This window comes from Protopterus annectens, chromosome 8.part0 (genome assembly GCF_019279795.1).
Source record: "Protopterus annectens isolate FY-2018-M chromosome 8.part0, PAN1.0, whole genome shotgun sequence".
Lineage (NCBI taxonomy): Eukaryota > Metazoa > Chordata > Ceratodontiformes > Protopteridae > Protopterus > Protopterus annectens.
The window spans coordinates 664606363-664621362 of NC_056741.1; positions in this window are offsets into that span (position 1 = coordinate 664606363).

The window sequence follows — 15000 nt, forward strand, 5'->3', positions numbered from 1 at the left end:
ACGTGCGCGTGCACACACACACACACACACACACACACACACACACACACACACACACACACACACACACATATACATAAACACACAAGGAGATATTTAAATAAATTAATGTATCCTGACCCAGCAGGGTAATTTATGAGGCTTGAGCCATATAACTAGAGGCGGTGTTTCTTTTCTTCAGATTTGTCACCTTACAGCTGACCATTGGCTACCATTCATGCCTTTCTTCATCCACTGGTTCTAACAGGCATTTTTCTCCCCAGAATATATTTCAACTGATGCTCAGGGCACAAAATGAGAATAGGAATTCCAGTTCAGTGTAATATTGCTACTGCCATTTTTATTGCTAACAAGGGTATTTTGGTATTCTGCTATAACTTCCCCATTCCTTGGCATGCCTGTTGCGTAAATGTGAGGGATGTGTAACAAGGAAATGCTGGCATATCAATCTGCTTTGCTGTGACACAGACAAGGTCCCTACCCATTCTCACTTTTAAATATATACCATACATGTCCCCAGCCTTAACCAGGAATGAGTCACAAGGAACAGCTAAGCATGTGCTCTCCCCCAAAACAGGCATGCCCATCCTCTGACAGTGCCACAAGGGCCCAAGCTGCTAATTATAGTTGGGTCACATGAGACACAATGGCTATGTGGTGCAGCTTCTGTGATCCCAGCATTTTCCCTACACCATTAATGTATTAATCAGCTACAGAGCTGAACAGTATATATATATATATATATATATATATATATATATATATATATATATATATATATGTATATTAGAAAAAAATACATTTTCAAGGTAGAAAATAATATACCAGCAATAGAGCTTCCTGTGATGCAGTATACCCTCACAACACAACCACAGCTTATCAAATCTCCACTTAGTAATACAGCCAAGACTCTTGTTAAACGGAGTTCCCACAACACCAAATCCTCTTATTATTATAATGTGGCAAGTACCACAACTCTGATGACATCCCCAGTGAATGAGTCTTTTTACAAATTACAATTAAGCATGTCTGCAAAGTATAATGCAACAAGGAACATGTACTTAGTAAGGTATAACATTCCTTGCTTTCCTAAGTGGGTTTAGTCTGCAGCTCTATGTACCACTATCATGCTGTCCCCCCCTGCCTCATTTGGACTAATGCTTGACATAGTACACCACTGTGTGCTATGCATACCTATGCACCATTCACACAAGCTAACTATCTACTAGAAGCTGTGAAGAAGTTCATGTCTATAAAAAGTAACAATGAATAATAGAGTATTAACCCTATTGTGTATAGAATGCATTTATGGAATACCATGCTATGTTTAGAGATAAGCCATCCCATATGTCTAAAAGGTCATAAACTGTTATTACAAAATTATATTTTCATTACATAAAAACTGACACCATTGAGAAAGATCTAGACACAGAGATAGCCAGCATTTTTTGAACTCAGTTTATGTCTACCAAAGTATGAAAACATATTCTGTAGGTTATATTTCTAAGGGATGTGCCTAATCACTCCCAGAGATCATCAAGATCACTGTGACATGTTGTACTGAATATAGTGTTGCATTTTTAGCCATTTGTCATGACAATTTAAACAACTATTTAAACATTTATTTTGTATTACAAATTTCTAAAACAGGTAAGTATGACAACTTGAAACATATAAATACAGAACATATTTACAAAATCATTTTGAGTTAACATAGAAAGAACTAAACTACATAATAATGTGTGAAACATTTTACAGCTTTATGAATTTAACTGATGTACAGTCCCAAATCATGTGGTAATGTGTCAAATATTCATTCATATTGATTTCCATTCTGGAAATATATTTTAAATCTTGTATTTAAATTTGAAGCATTTACATCTTTTCTTTCTGTATTTGTAAAATTCATAACAGAAATTGTATATGATTTAACTAGCATGCTATAGTATAATTTTTATCAGTGTGATACAATCAGCAGTGCAAATCTATACTTCACTTTAGCATCATCCTTGAAAATGCAAAATGAAACCTAAATCTATGAAAGAAGGAAGTCTGTACCTTCAAACATCAATAAATTAAAAAAATAAACAGAGATGAAAAATTAAGAATTACTATCCAATGAACTAAAATGTTAGACATTTTATACTGAATGTTGAAAATAAGAAGCCAGATAGGAAGGTGTAATAGAAGTATGATGTCATATGTAAACTGTATATGCAAAAAAAACAGGTTAATGTATTTGGACAACATGAATTTTAAATGGCTGGTTTCTAAAGGAGAATGATGATAAGTTTCTCTGTATTTAATATTTACAGATTGTTATATTTATCTCAGACTGGATGTTTTACCAATACATTTTAATTATTGTTTCTAAATGTTGTAGTCTGATCCTCATTTCTATTTTATCTAAAATTAGATATTTTACAGAGGGATGATATAACAGAATTTTATATGGGTGCATATAATAAAGGCAGGTTATTTTTCCTGGCATGTTTAATTAGAAGATAATACAGAGTTCATAAAGGTAAAAACTTTTAAATTCCTCAAATGTGACAAATGCATACCAATAGGCAAATACATAAATAATTAACTAATTGTATTAGCATTTATCAAAATATTATGATTTTCACTAATTAGTTGGTATACTTATAAAATAGCCTTAGACCCTGCTCTTCATAAACGCCATGCACAGGTGAATAATGCTACTTGTCCACTATGCTTAGTACACATCTACCATTATATAGAGGTATAGATTGCTGAACTTCATAATGGTGCACAGAAGAAATCAGTATAACTGAATTTCACACAGAAGCAAATGTTGCACCTTGGTGTTCTGTGCACTCCTGTGCTTAGGATGGGAGACAATACCATGTAGCCATACTTCTCAACCTCTTAGAGAAAGAAATCTGGAGAAAGCCATAAATAAAAGTTGGACAAAGGCCCAAAAATAGGGACAATTTTTAAATATCACTCTTACAAACCTAGAAAGTTGATAGAATAGCAGGTTTTGCATTAGCACAGATTTTCTGAGGAGGTTGCAGTCTGAAACTTAAATGTCTGTCATTATTTTCTAACTTAAATATTTAATAATTTGCCATTAATTTCCCAGAAAAACACAAATTTATGAAAAACAGACTAAAAATATGAGGCAAAAATCAGGACATTCTGCAATAATCTGTACAGTTGAGAGGTATGTGTAGCATGAGAATACCATGCAGCAGAGTAAGTACTTAACTAGGTATATCAGTTGAGAGGTATGCATGTAGCATGAGAATACCATACAGTATAGTAACTACTTAACTAGGTATATCAGTTGAGAGGTATGCATGTAGCATGAGCATACCATACAGTATAGTGACTACTTAACTAGGTATATCAGTTGAGAGGTATGCATGTAGCATGACAATACCATGCAGTATAGTAACTACTTAACTAGGTATATCAGTTGAGAGGTATGCATGTAGCATGAGCATACCATACAGTATAGTAACTACTTAACTAGGTATATCAGTTGAGAGGTATGCATGTAGCATGAGAATACCATACAGTATAGTAACTACTTAACTAGGTATATCAGTTGAGAGGTATGCATGTAGCATGACAATACCATGCAGTATAGTAACTACTTAACTAGGTATATCAGTTGAGAGGTATGCATGTAGCATGAGAATACCATACACTAGAGTAACTACTTAACTAGGTATATCAGTTGAGAGGTATGCATGTAGCATGACAATACCATGCAGTATAGTAACTACTTAACTAGGTATATCAGTTGAGAGGTATGCATGTAGCATGAGAATACCATACAGTATAGTAACTACTTAACTAGGTATATCAGTTGAGAAGTATGCATGTAGTATGAGAATACCATACAGTATAGTAACTACTTAACTAGGTATATTAGTTGAGAGGTATGCATGTAGCATGAGAATACCATACAGTATAGTAACTACTTAACTAGGTATATCAGTTGAGAGGTATGCATGTAGCATGAGAATACCATACAGTATAGTAACTACTTAACTAGGTATATCAGTTGAGAGATATGCATGTAGCATGACAATACCATACACTAGAGTAACTACGTAACTAGGTATATCAGTTGAGAGGTGTGCATGTAGCATGAGAATACCATACAGTATAGTAACTACTTAACTAGGTATATCAGTTGAGAAGTATGCATGTAGTATGAGAATACCATACAGTATAGTAACTACTTAACTAGGTATATCAGTTGAGAGGTATGCATGTAGCATGAGAATACCATACAGTATAGTAACTACTTAACTAGGTATATCAGTTGAGAGGTATGCATGTAGCATGAGAATACCATACAGTATAGTAACTACTTAACTAGGTATATCAGTTGAGAGGTATGCATGTAGCATGAGAATACCATACACTAGAGTAACTACGTAACTAGGTATATCAGTTGAGAGGTGTGCATGTAGCATGAGAATACCATACAGTATAGTAACTACTTAACTAGGTATATCAGTTGAGAATTATGCATGTAGCATGAGAATACCATACAGCAGAATAACTACTTAACTAGGTATATCAGTTGAGAGGTATGCATGTAGCATGAGAATACCATACAGTATAGTAACTACTTAACTAGGTATATCAATTGAGAGGTATGCATGTAGCATGACAATACCATGCAGTATAGTAACTACTTAACTAGGTATATCAGTTGAGAATTATGCATGTAGCATGAGAATACCATACAGCAGAGTAACTACTTAACTAGCTATATTTTACCTATTGAAACTGCATTTCCTCATTGTGTTGTGCTGTCACCCTGACTAGGAATGATTCGTAAAAATGTTTCACTCTTTAAGCATCACAGAGGAGCTGTAGCCATAACCATAATAGTGTAGTGACAGCATCTGGTGCTGAGTGAACTCCCATTGGCTGTACCTCACCAATGCTGAGTGAACTCCCATTGGCTGTACCTCACCAGTGCTGAGTGAACTCCCATTGGCTGCAGCTCACCAGTGCTGAGTGAACTCACATTGACTGTAGCATATCAACATATTTGTAAGGAGTAGGATAAGTTTGTTTGTAGGTTTGCATGTACTGTAGAGAATTTCATTGATTGTGTTTTTGCTTCTACGATGAAAATTATTTGCTTTGTGTGCTCATGTGTGCAGGTGGGGGGTAGTGTTTCAGCACTGATATTCTATTCATCTCTGCATATTTAGCCACATTGTAACATGGAAGGGAGATTGTTCTGCTGGCAAACATTGAAACACCTTTGTATAAGGCTGTGATCCCCTATGTTATACCACCAGGACCAGTTAATGCACTTTTTATAATCTGCACATAATCAAGAGGTATTTGGGTATGTACTTTGTGCATGAATTACTATGCTTACACAGTGGGGTAAGATTGCATATAGTAGTTTGACGCCATTGTATTAATATTAGGGATTTGCAACACAGTCCTATTGTACAGCATGCCTACGATCTGCACTAAATTATGAATGACTGTGGGCTGGATTCTATAACATTTGCAGAATCAGATGCTTTACATTAAATGGCAAAATTTTGGATGACAATGTAATATGTACATGTGTCACAGTGAACTGCAAATATCTTGATGCACCATGTATTATCTAAGTAGTAAATACACACTGTATATTAATCTCAAGTAATTCATAAATAATGAAAAATCGCTGTGAAAGAATGATGTACATTAACTAAAGTTATGGAAAGAATCTCACAATCCAAGCAGTATGACAGTCAGAAATACATATCTATAACAGAGCTTTCCAGTAAGCTCAAAGACAGTTATGGAATATAACAGTAAGCATGCTATTACTGAAATATGCTAGCTATCCCTTCCAGATTCCAATGGATTCTGTAAATTTTCTTATAAAAAATTTAATAAAGGATAAGGGCAATCATGGCCACATCACCACACCTAACATTAGCTAACAATGGGTGCAGAACTCGTGTGGGAAGCACATGCAACACAAACACCCAAGCAAATTGGGAGAGAGAAAAGAAGACATAGGGTATGGGTGAGGAAGAGGAGCACGGAAGAGGTGTGTTGGAATAGGAAAATCTGAGGGAAAGTAAGAGGGGCATGTGTAATTTTTTTTTTTTTTTTTTGTGGCAGTAGGCCCCATTTTTATTTATTTAAGAACATAAGGGAAAGTAAAGATAGAGGAAGAGAAGGAGAAGGTCATCCCAGCAGGTATACCCACAAAACAACTAACACAACGCATGGCAGACAAAGTTTGAAACAAAACAGTAAGGAAAGGTAAGTAACACAGATGGCAATGGAAAGTTGCCAAACAGGGTGAGGTTCCATATCAGCCCTGGTGAAATGCAGAAAAACATATCTACCTATGCACTATCACATTATGACATGTTGCAAACTGTGTGGCACTCATATCTGAAAATGTATGACCAAAGGTAGATGTATGTTGTAAGGTAATAAATAAAGATCATAGTACATATTGCATAAATAAACACATATCCAAATAACCTGTTAGTATTGCAAGTGTAAGCCAAGCAACATCACAGAATGGCAAATGCAGGTCTATAAATGCAAGATAACACAAGGAGAGCATAAAATGAACCTCTGACCTGACATATGAGGGAAAGTAAGAGGAGAAACATGCTCAATTTGTTTTTTTTTTTTTTTTTTTGGTGCAATAGGCATATGTACAGGTGGGTGTGAATGACCAGAGACATACCTCCCTGGACTATAGGAAAAGAGACATGGAGGAGCTCTTGAATTATGTACCCAAGGTGGGTATGACTCTACCCCTGAGCAGCATCCTACCATCACCCAGTATGATACCACAGTACACGCAGAAAATGATTGATTTCACCAATTGGCTATGTTTCTGGAGTCATTCTAAGGGGATCCAGTATCTGTCTGCCTGAGATGACATGATTGAAAGACCTTGATGCTTTGCCATACATGGCCTGAATCTGTCACCCCTGGGCTTCCATACACTGGCCAAGGCTCTTGCCACCCCTATAGTGCCTTTCTTAGTTGAAGTTCCAAAGACCAAATTAGCTCCGTAACAGCTACAAACAAATGTGATCTGAGTGTCATGCTGCTCAGTGCTAGATCTCAAAATGCACTCGCTTGAAGTACGCCTTAAAATGGAGTATATTGACATTTGTGCTGTAACAGAGACCTGGTTCAAGGCAGCAGAAAGCACCCCTGCACTACCAGGCTATAACTCATTCCACATCTTTCTGCCGCAGAACTTGGACCGAAGTTCCAAAGGCGATGGTGTTTCAATATTCATAAAGGATGTGCACACCTCCAGACTAGTAGCCCAACATAATGCATCACAGATACTTCAGGTGCAGCCAACATTGGGTAAGACAGAGATTCAGGTCGGAGCATGTTATAGGTCCCCAACCATGTTCCAAGACTCACACTCCATGTTCCTAAGCACCCCGGAGAATATTAGGGTCCAACCTAAAACTCTCATACTGAATGACTTCAACTACCCCTCCATTAACTGGGAAAACTACTCATGTACCAATACATTTGCCCAATGTTTCCTGGAATTCATTAATTTCAATGCCCTGGACCACCTTGTTCTTTCCCCCACTAGTGGTAGCAACATCCATAACCTGGTCATTACAAACATGGGCGACCATTGCTCTAAACCAATAGTCAAGTCCTCCCTGTTTAGATCCGACCACAAACGAATCACCTTGGAAATCCACAGCCCACCCCCTGCAAAGGTAACCACCATGAAAAATTTCTCCAAAGCTAACTTTGGGCTCCAAATAAGAGATTGGTTAACTTCACCACACCCATACAAATGGAGAATAGTTGCATAACTGCCAAATCATACACCACTGCACTCTACGAACACATACACAAATGCATGGATCTCACCATACAAAATAGAACCAAGACGCTCTCCTCCAAAAAAAGGAAGCCAATCTGATGCTTCCCTACCATAAACAAACTCTACAACAGAAGGAAGAAACTGATGTGGAATAAGGTGAAGTCCCAAGACTGGAAACACTCCCTTATCAACCTCAACAAAATGTTGAGATCCCTCATGAAATCCTCTAAAGCTAGCTATGAAAACAGAATTGCAGCAGATAGTAAAGACTACCAAAAGGCCTTCTATAGTTATGTAAAGAATCTCTAAAGCAATACCCAGATTTGCTCTGAGCTACTGCACAATGGTACCTCATACACCAAGCCAACAGATATTGCCAATATACTGGCCGACAGATTCAGTACCAACTTTACACCCCCCCCAAAAGGACCAATCACAATACCAGTAGATTGCCAGTCACCCAGTATTACTGCTGCACAGGTTAAAACAGCACTGTCCAAGTCCAAGAATACAGCTTCTATGGGACCAGACAATACAGAGTGAACTGGCACCTCACCTGTATGCCCTGTTCAATCGCAGCCTCACTTCATGCTTTGTCCCTATTGAATGGTGCACTGCTACAGTCATCCCTCTCCACAAATGAAGAGTGACTACAGACCCAGAGAACTATCGCCCCATTAGCCTGATGAGTCTGATATGCAAAGCTATGGAACACATCATCATGGACCTATTAAACAAGGATATAGGGAATCTCCAAACTCTGGATCCCACACAGTTTGGTTTTGTGAAGGGCAGATCATGCCTGCTCAACCTGTTTGACATTTTTGAGTTAGTCACCAGAGCGGTGGATGAAGGCAAGGTGGTTCATACAGCCTACCTTGATCTGGCCAAGGCCTTTGATACCATTCACCACTCAGGAATCATAGACAAACTCACTGAGCTAGGCATAAACCCCTATATCACTAGGTGGTTTCCAAACTGGCTCACAGATAGAACCCACAGTGTTAAAGTAGCTGACTCCAAGTCAGACTGCCAACCAGTCACGAGTGGATTCCCACAAGGTTCGGTCCTGGGTCCTCTCCTGTTTAGTATCTACTTCTCTGAAGTCCAGGCCAACATGAAATGACTCTGGCTGGCAAAGTTTGCAGACAATTCCAAGTTGGGAGATATTATTAACTCCCCAAGTGATGCTGACATCCTACAGAAAGGCCTCATTGAGACCAATGACTGGTGTCAGAACCATGCCCTTAAGCTCTATGCCAAAAAAATGTGTCGTCATCCCCTTTGGGAAAAACACGGTTCCCATAAATTACCACATCAATGGTAGTCCACTGAACACAGAAGGGATTATAAGAGATCTGGGAACACAGGTTCACAGCAACCTCTCTTTTGACCAGCACAATGCTACTGTGGTGAGAAAGTCCTTCTATGTGGCACATCTCATTACAAAGGGATTTTACATCCAAGACGAAAGAGGTCATTGTCTCCCTCTACTCTTCCCTCATCAGGCCAATCATCGAGTCCAATGCCCCATTTGGCACGTACCTCACTAGACACCTGAAACAACTGGAGAGGCCACAAAAGTACCTCACTAAGAGGATCCTAGGCTTTAAACACTTGTCCTATATGGACAGACTCTAAAATCTCCAACTATTCTGTCTCATATCGGCTACTTAGACAGAATCTCTGCTTGACTTACAAAGCCATGTCTGACCCAGCTTTGTTAGAAATGCTACATCTGAAGAAATCCCACTTCTTTTGCACCACATGCTCCAGAGACCTCAACCTCATTACCACAATTAACAGAACATGCTGGAGGGACAGGTTCATAATTCAGAGATTGCCCATGCTATGGAATAGACTTCCCATACATGTCAATCAGAACACCTCACTTGCCCTCTTCAAGAGAAATTTTGATGAGTGGATGGGAAATAGAAAATTCACCACAGGGATCACTCCAGTGGCTGTACTCAACAGCGGCACAGTGAACTAAGGTCGGGTGGCACGATGCCAGGGTAATCCTATGGGCTAGACTTGTAAAGGCTCCAGGGCCATTAGCCTAGTACACACCTATGAACCTATGAACAGCCAAGCACAGTGCCAAACAGTAGTACTGCAGCAAAATGGCTGCTAAATAAAAAAGGTGTACACAGCCCGAATAAACATATAACAGAATGCATGTATGTGATAACACATGCCATGTCAAAGGCGACACACAGGTGTAGGTTATTTGCGTGACTGTCAATGACCAAAATGGAACATAGATGAAAGTAATTTCAATACACATACACAACCAATGACGTGTAACAATTTCTGCACAAATCCAGCACTACAGCTTAAAAAGAAATCAGGTTGTGCACATTTTCAGGGCCTATGTCGTAGTTTCCCCTCAAGTGCTTGGCAGTGCTCTGTACAGATTCAGACACCTTGAGTGACATTTTTCCTGTGAAAGAGAACTATATAAAGAAACAGCTCCAGTACTTAGTAATAATGACCATTCCCTCCTGGCATGTCTAAAGATCAGTTCCCTGTGCTTTCTCCTATTAACCTGGTGAACTTGGGAATTCTGAAGCAGTGTAGAAACTACCTCATGTACACAGACAGCCCTCTCCTCTTACCTCTCAGCACTCAGACTTGTGAGAGATGCACTTATATATCCAAACTGGAAGCCATGCTCTCTCAAGCTAAGATTGGAATAGCTGGTCAAGAGGAGAAGGTCAACACCTGTCCACACCACATGTAACACATAGTCCTCCAGAACAACCACCAACACAGCTCTTACATAAAAACACAAACCACACACCCACCTTTGCAGAGGCTCTCAATAGAAATCTACCCAAACAGCAGAGACCTCCAAGGCAGAAACTCACTCAACCACCACAACACAGCACAAACCACAAGACACATAGCTCACCTACACAGTGTAGTGTGCCGCTCAACCAAAGCCCCTAAGGCAAAACAGCTTGCCCAATACACTAATCAAAAGTGAGTCGATAGTGAGGCACACTGATGTCCCACTCACTATGTTGAATAAGAAGAAGGTAACAGTCAGCTGTCTATCAAGTGCCAGAATCTGACACATAACACACTCACTCAGGTCACTCCACAATGAGTACAAGTATGACTCTGTCACTGTCCATGTGGGTGTGAATGACCTGAGATGCACCTCCCTAGACTACATGAAAAGAGACATGGAGGAGGTCTCAGATTATGTGGCCCAGGCAGGTATGACCCTAGCCCTGAGCAGCATCCGACCATTGCCTAGAATGATACCGCAGTTCAAGCAAAAAATTATTGACTTCAACAATTTGCTAAGTTTCTGGTGTCATTCTAAGGGGATCTAGTATCTGTCTGCTTGGGATGACATGATTGACAGATCTCAATGCTTTGCTAGAGATGACCTGCATCTGTCACCCCAGGTTTTCTGGATACTGGCTAAGGTTCTTGCCGCCCCTATAGTGCCTTTTATAGGCAATGTTCCAAAGACCAAATTACCACTGTAATAGCTATAAATAAATGCAATCTGAGGGTCATGCTGCTCAGTGTTAGAAGTCTAAATTTCAAGATGCACTTGCTCGAAGCACTCCTCAAAATGGAGAACATTGACATTTGTGCTGTAATGGAGACCTGGTTTAAATCAGCAGAAAGCATCCCTGCACTACCAGGCTATAACTCATTTCACACCTTTCGGCCACAAAACATGGACTGAAGCTCCAAAGGCTGTGCTGTCTCCATATTCATAAAGAATATGCACACCTTCAGACTAGTAGCCCAGCATAATGCATTTGAGATACTTCAGGTACAACTAACACTGGGTAAAATGGCAATTCAGGTCGTAGCCTGCTATAGGTCAACAACCAAGTCCCAAGACTCTCACTCCACATTCCTAAGCACCCTGGAAACTATTAGGGTCCAACTCAAAACTCTCATACTGGGTGACTTCAATTGCCCTTTCATCAACTGGCAAAACTCATGAACCAATACATTGGCCAAATGTTTCCTGGAATTCATCAATTCCAATGCCTTGGACAAGCTCATTCTTACCCCCACTAGAGAAAGCAACATCCTTGACCTGGTTATTACTAACATGGGCAACCATCGCTCTACACCAATAGTCCCTGGTTAGAGCCAACCACAGACTAATCACCACAGGAATCTACATCTCACCCACACCCCCTGCAAAGGTAACCACCATGAAAAACTTCTCCAAAGCTGACTCCTAAAAACAGAGGTGGCTAACTTCACGGCACCCATGTCAATGGAAAACAGATGCATGACTGCTGAATCATACACCAATGCACTGTATGAACAAGTACATAAATGCATGGAACTAGCCATACCCAACAGAATCAAGACACTCTCCTCCAAAAAAAAGGAAGCCAATCTGGTGGTCCCCTGCCATTAATAAACTCTAGAATAGCAGGAAGAAACTGTTGCAGAAAAAGATGAAGTCCCAAGACTGGAAACACTTGCTTATTAGCCTCAACAAAAAGTTGAGATCCATCATCAGAACCTCTAAAGCCAACTATAAAGGCAGAATTGCAGCAGGCACTAAAAACAACCACAAAGCCTTCTATAGTTATATCAAGAATCTCCATGGTACTACCAAGGTTTGCTCTGAGGTACTGCACAATGGTACCCTCTATACTGAGTCATCAGATATTGCCAACATGCTGGCTGACAGATTCAGTGGCAAATTAACCCCTCTCCCCCCCAAAGGACCAAGCACAATACTAGAGGAATGCCAGGCACACAGCACTACTGCAGCACAGGTTGAAGCTGCATTGTCCAAGTCCAAGAATACAGCTTCCATGGGACCCGGCATTATCACTGGATGAGTTCTCCATGAATTGCAATGTGAACAGGCACCACATCTGTGTGCCCTGTTCAATCAGAGCCTCAGTTCAGGCTCTGCCCCTAGTGCATGGTGCACTGCTACAGTCATCCCTCTGCATAAAGGGGTAGTGACTACAGATCCTGGGAATTATTGCCCCATTAGCCTGATGAGTCTGATATGTAAGGCTATGGAACACATCATAATGGACCTAATTAACAAGGATATAGGGAATCCAAACTCTAGATCCCACTCAATTTGATTTTGTAAAAAGTAGATCATGCCTGCTCAACCTAGTTGACTTCTTTGAGTCAGTCACCAGAGCTGTGGATGAAGGCAAGGTAGTTCATATAGCCTACCTCAATCTGGCCAAGGCCTTTGATACCATTCCCCACTCAGGAATTTTTTATAAACTCACCAAGCTAGGCATCAACACCTATATCACTAGGTGAGTTGCAAATTAGCTCACAGATAGAACCCACAGTGTGAAACTAGTGGACTCAGACTGCTAACCAGTCAGGAGTGGAGTCCCACAGGGATCACTCCTGGGTCCTTTCCTGTTTGGCATCTGCTTCTCAGAAGTCCAGGCCAACACAGTGGGACTCTGGCTGACCAAGTTCACAGACAAATGCAAACTGGTAGCCATTATTAACTCCCCAAGTGATGTAAACATCCTGCAGAAAGGCCTAATTGAGACCAATGACTGGTGTCGAAACCATGGCCTTAAGCTTAATGCCAAAAAATGCATCATCATCATCCCCTTTGGGGAAAACTCAGTTCTCACTAATTACCACATTGATGGGAGCCCACTGAACAATGAAGATGTTATAAAAAATCTGGGGACACAGTTTGACGGCAACCTCTCCTTCGACCACCACATTGCCACTGTGGTTAGAAAGTCCTTCTATGTGGCACACCTCATCACCAAGGGTTTTGCATCCAGGAAGAAAGAGGTCATCATCTCTTTCTGCTCTTCCCTCATTAGGTCAGTCATCGAGTATAATGCCCCATTTGGCATGTACCTCACTAGACACATGGAACAGCTGGAAAGGCCACAAAAGTACCTCACAAAGAGGATTCTAGGCGTTAAACACATGTCCTACATGGACAGACTCAAAACATTCCAGCTATTTTCTCTCTCATATCATCTACTAAGAGGCGATAACTGCTTGACTTACAAAGCAATGTCTGACCCAGCTCTGTTAGAAAATGCTACATCTAAAGAAATCCCAATCCCTCTGCACCACATGCTCCAGAGACCTCAACCTCATTATCACAATCAACAGATATGCTGGAGAGACAGGTTCATAACCAAGAGATTGCCCATGCTCTGGAATAGACTTCCCATACATGTCAAGCAGAGCACTTCACTGGCTTTCTTCAAGAGAAATCTTGATGAGTGGATGGGAAATAGAAAGTTCACCCTGGGGATCATTCCAGTGGCTCTACTTGATAGAGGCACTGGGAAGTAACGTCAGGTGGTACAATGCCAGGGTACTTCTGTGGGCTAGGCTTCTAAAGGCTCCAGGGCCATTACCCTAGTATGCACCTATGAACCTATGAATTTCAACTATGTACACTGGTTAACATGCACAAATAAGGGGAACAAGGATGTATTGCATGTAGTAGCCACTGATTGGTGTGCAGATATCCTGTATGTGTAAAATATCTGTATATTAGGCACATGTTCACCATGTCAATAACGTAATACATGACATTGAGATATAACTGCAACAAAGCTAAAACATATCTGCAAAATATATTATGTAAATATGAAAGGGGAAGGGAGGTGGACAACCTTGGCCCACATCAAGAAAGACAATGATAAAGCAGGACATCAAGGTAAGGTTACACATTGCAAATGCATGTGTACTCCACACAAAGTGCCATCAAAGCTAACTCAAATTATGTTTAAATAAATGGCAAATGTATGTCACATGGGCAGACTGCTTTGCTGATGTTGAGCAAAATGGACATGCATGACTTACACATGCACAGTAATGTACAATTATGCAATATCAACAGACATAAGCAAACCAAGAACTTCAATCACATACATATATACTGTTATGCCAATGTGGAATAAACAACTGTGGGTGTATGTCATGAACCCTGCTCATTACTGAACAGGAGACACTCCTGTGGGCATTATTATCCTGTGGGCATCATTACAGCACATCAACGCTAAGTCAGTGAATACTCACCTGTCAAAGGTACAAGGTGTTCGAATGGCTATGTGTGTGGAGGGGGGGGGATTTGTGCAAACATTTTCACAGATGTCTTAAATGTTATGTCATATTTTCATAATTTAATATTTATTTACTGTTTC